The sequence below is a fragment of the Myodes glareolus genome, chromosome 13 (assembly GCF_982192425.1).
Source record: "Myodes glareolus chromosome 13, mMyoGla1.1, whole genome shotgun sequence".
Taxonomy (NCBI): domain Eukaryota; kingdom Metazoa; phylum Chordata; class Mammalia; order Rodentia; family Cricetidae; genus Myodes; species Myodes glareolus.
Genome location: NC_142038.1, coordinates 12,219,905 through 12,224,030, shown reverse-complemented (window position 1 = coordinate 12,224,030; position 4,126 = coordinate 12,219,905). Strand labels below are relative to the sequence as shown.

The following is a 4,126-nucleotide window of genomic DNA, read 5'->3' as shown; positions in this document are numbered from 1 at the left end:
TGGGAAATAAGAGGCTTGTGATGTTGGGGCTGAAGAGGGACCTGGAAAAGACCAGAGCTGGGGCTGGGAGTGGGTAAAAGGCTATAGGATGAGATGTAAGGGAAGTGCTCAGAGCTGCAGGATCATGGTGGACTGGAGAAAGGAGGGAGGAAAGTTTGGGTGCCATTGACAAGGGCACACCCTCAAACCCACCTCTCCTTTCAGAGAAGGGAAGGCCCAGGTCTCAGACAGGTAAAGGGATTTGCGCGGGATCACCCTCTGAGAAAGAGCTGGAGCCTAGCGATTGGGCCATGCGGCTGTGACAGAGCTGCCATTCCCAGTGGGAAGGTTGGTCTGGTCTTCAAGAGAAATGCCACGTGACTGCTAGGTGACCACTGAGAGGGAAGATCTTTATATTTTCGTGGGTCAGTCGAGCCTAAAGGCCCTACAAGGGCCCTGTAGTCTCTTTAATTGGCTCTGCTTTATTTGTTTTCTGATCTTCTCATCTCAGTTACCAGAGCTCTTCGGCATCTGTTAGAATACTCTCTACAGTATTTTCTCCAAATAAACCTGGACTATTTATTGCTTTGGGTTTACATGACATCTAAAATAACAACAAAAGCTGAAATTTATCTAGCATGTTTTTATTGATATTTTTTTTTTACCATGTTCTATTTACCATTCCAAAGCAGCTGTGTGTGTTGCTATCTTTAGCTTCGCAGCAAGTCTACCAAATGTATTTTATTAGTAAACCCAAATAACAGAGGAGAAAACTGAGGCGGAATCAGCTTCATCCAGCGTCACCTCTGAAGCTGATGCTTTCATCTTCAAAACGCGCAGTCTCGCTGGACGAGCACATTTTTTCGATTGTCTTTGTCTCCAGAGACCCGTGCCGTGTGTTCCTCCTCCAGGAAGCTCTCCTGCGATAGGGGATCGTATTGTTATTCACGAATATGTTCTGTCCTTACAGGAGGCTTGTACCTCCTTCTTGAGTGTGCGGTTTGTTTAGGTCACATAAATGACACTCAGTGTGGAACTCACCCAACAAGACGTGAGAAGATGTGACAAGGACAATGTCCAGCCTGAAGCTTGATGGTATGCATTTCTCCTTTCTCTTTTCTTGTGCCCATCACGATGTCCCAAACAAAGATGCCACCAGCGGCTGGCCCAGGTCAAACAAGCTCAAAACCGATGGGATATAAATTGTTACTGCCATGTGCCACAGAGAATCCGGGTTCGTTTGTTATTCCCGCATGACAGAGCCTGTTCTGACTAATACACCTGCTTGGCTAACCCCTAAGAGTTTCCTTCTGCCAGCACCCCCTCCTCATCTACCGTGGTCAGCTGACTGTCACCCCTTTCTGTCTCTCCAAGGACTGCCATGTCAGTGCCCCGAGGACAAGCTGTGTGCTTACACTTGTTCACGCTCCCATCCTTAGAACTACTTTAGCTTCTTACTGTGTGACTGCCTGCCCAGTTCGTGATCATTGCTCCTTTTCCTTTCCGCCGAGGCTATGTCACCGAGATCCCAGGCCACGGGCTCTGATGGCTCTTTCCCACCCCCTCTACCCCATCTTAGCCAGTTTCTCCTCAAGGCTACTATCTGTGATTGTTCCCCTCTCTCCGTGTGCTGGGAAGACAGTGGGAAGTCTTTCCTCTGTGTACATCTCAGGCCTGGAATGGTTACTAAGGAGCCAAGAGCCCAGTCACCAAGCACATTCTTAAGTCCCATCAACGTCCCTCCTGGTACCCCAGCCAGGTCTGCACACACTCTTGTCTATCTTGCCCCCACATGACACAGGGCTGGCCTAGGGGAGCTCGTCAGGTCTTTCCCAACTTGAAAAGCCAGAGTCTAGCTAGGGTATTCCTGGTAGAGGATTGGCTGTCTTCAGGGGTTGAGGTTTTTGTCACCACCTTGATAGGCGAGGCCAGCAGATATTCAGAGTGCAGGTTTGAGCAAGAGCTTACTGTTGGGGTTATTTAGACACTCCCCCTCACTACACACCTGTGCCCCCTCCCCTCTCCTGATCTCAGTGCTGTGAAGAGACCGCAGGAGGTGCAGCGATGCCATTTGAATAAATAAAGCAGAATAAATCATGTGTGAACCAATGGGTGAGTCTTGGCCTATCTGTCCGAATACCTGTCCCAGCACATGGCAGGGGATGGGTGCTCACCTAACTTTGATATGTTTGTCTGAGGTTGGCTTTAGGATTCTATAGCTACCAATGAGAATGTGGATATGTCAGGGCTTGCCCTCAGTAGCCACCAGCCAGTATGTCACGGAGGCTAGTCTCATCTGAGTTTGCACAATAGGACATAACTCATGGCACTTTAGAGGAATTCTGCAGGGTAAGGGGTAGTGTAAAGGAGAGGCTCGCAAACACTGACCTATGGACCCAGGACATTAGGCACCTCCGCCTGAGCAGATTTCTCAGGGATGGTCCCTGGTCTCGGGATGGGGATCTCACACAGACCCTGGAGAGCTCCTGACCCCCATAGCAGGTCACTGACCCATAGCTATCAAAGTTCACATTCTGCTGGTCCCGCTGCCCCATTGGAGGGTCACCTCTCCTGGGCAGGGTTCTGGCTCTGCTCTTCTGAGCTCCATCTTCAAGAACTACAAACTTCTTCCCCTGCAGTCAGCTCGAGAGAGCAACTCCCACTCAGTCCCTCAGCAAGCACATCCACCGATGCCTGATAGCAAGTTAAGACAGGGTAAGGTACAAGGGGAGAGAAGTTAATTTAAGGGGGAAATTATCTTTGTTCGCTGCTAATAGAACCTGTAAATTAGGGCATTTAATTACCAGAGACCGTTTGCTCATTTCGGATTCTAATATTTACATTAGGAACTGCTTTGAAAACATAAAATTTGATGAATTGGCAAAACACGTTTACTCTTTATCCCCCAAATTAATCAAACAAGCTATGACGGGACTATTTATAAGTCTGGTTAAGCACATCCCTAGTGAGGGAGCTTTTCTCCCCCCCTCACACTCCGTGAGCTCTCACAGATGCGCAGCTTCTCACCTAGATACTCAGTTCCAGAGAACCTCAGTGGGAAGGTGTGTGATCTATTTCTATATTTAATGACACATTTCATCAGAGTGGATTGAAGCACGGTACCACCTCTGTTGAAATTCGATTTCAGTGATAATCCCTTCTGTTGTCTAACCCCTGGCGACTCCCAGGGGGCTCTTGGCGGAGAACGGCTCACCTCGTGTTTGACTGAAAGCCCCAGCTTCAAATTTCGGGGAGAGGGGGGACTGCCAATGTTTGAATGGAGCCCCTCCTCTTACAAAAACATGGATGGTAAGAAACTGCTCATCTGGAAGGGTGAGGGGCTAATAGAGAGACCCAGGAGGAACACCTAAGGGCATCATCAGAACAAAAGTCCCCCCATCCCTTCCTCTGGCCATTCAGGTCTCAAGTGAGCTCTTGTCTTAGATGTTTAACCTGATGGTAGCCTACCTCATATTGAGTATCTTTGTTTAGTCAGCTCTCCAAGGGTCCCCTTCCTCAGTCCAGGGGTTTGATGAGAGGGGGTGGAGGTCTCAGCCTCATTCTGCCTCTTTACTGGTTATTCTGCTATCATAAACCCTGGTCCTCGTGGTTCTTTAGGCTTCAAGAGCATAGCTCTTGACATGAGGGAAGACATACCCAAGGCCAGGGAGACTGGGAGGCTTGCTTCATTTTATACATCAATGGGTACCTGGGAAGGGGTCAGAGCTGTACTGCTTGCTGTCTGGAACCACCCTAGCACCGTTTGTGAAGCTGAGCCTCTATATTGTGAGGAGGCAAAGATCTCTGGGCATAGCACTTTTTTGTGAGTCTGAGTCTCACTCCATGCTGTGATCTGAACATTTGTGTGTTCATATGTTGAAATCCTGCCTTCCAGGTGATTCCTATGAGAAGATGGGGCCTTTGGGAGGTGATCGGGTCATAGCAGCAGAATCCTCACAAACACACACACACGGTTGGAGGCCCAGAAGCCACAGGTACTTAGAAACAGGAGATGTGCTGTGCTCTGGGATTTATCTTCTCTAAAGTACTATGTTCTAAGCCAGGTGGTGGTGATGCATGCCTTTCAATCCCAGTGTCCAGGAGGCGAGGTCACCCTGGCCTACAGAGTGAATTCCAGGATGGCCAG

General features: G+C 49.0%; 1 long non-coding RNA gene across 1 annotated transcript; it reads right to left on the bottom strand.

The window, feature by feature from the left end:
* Positions 1-607: 607 nt before the first annotated feature.
* LOC125390559 (uncharacterized) lies at positions 608-3,064 on the bottom strand. The gene is made up of 2 exons (XR_007228788.3): positions 1,021-3,064; positions 608-899 (listed from the first exon to the last, which is right to left on the bottom strand). It is a non-coding gene; the product is annotated as an uncharacterized LOC125390559 (long non-coding RNA).
* Positions 3,065-4,126: the final 1,062 nt, after the last annotated feature.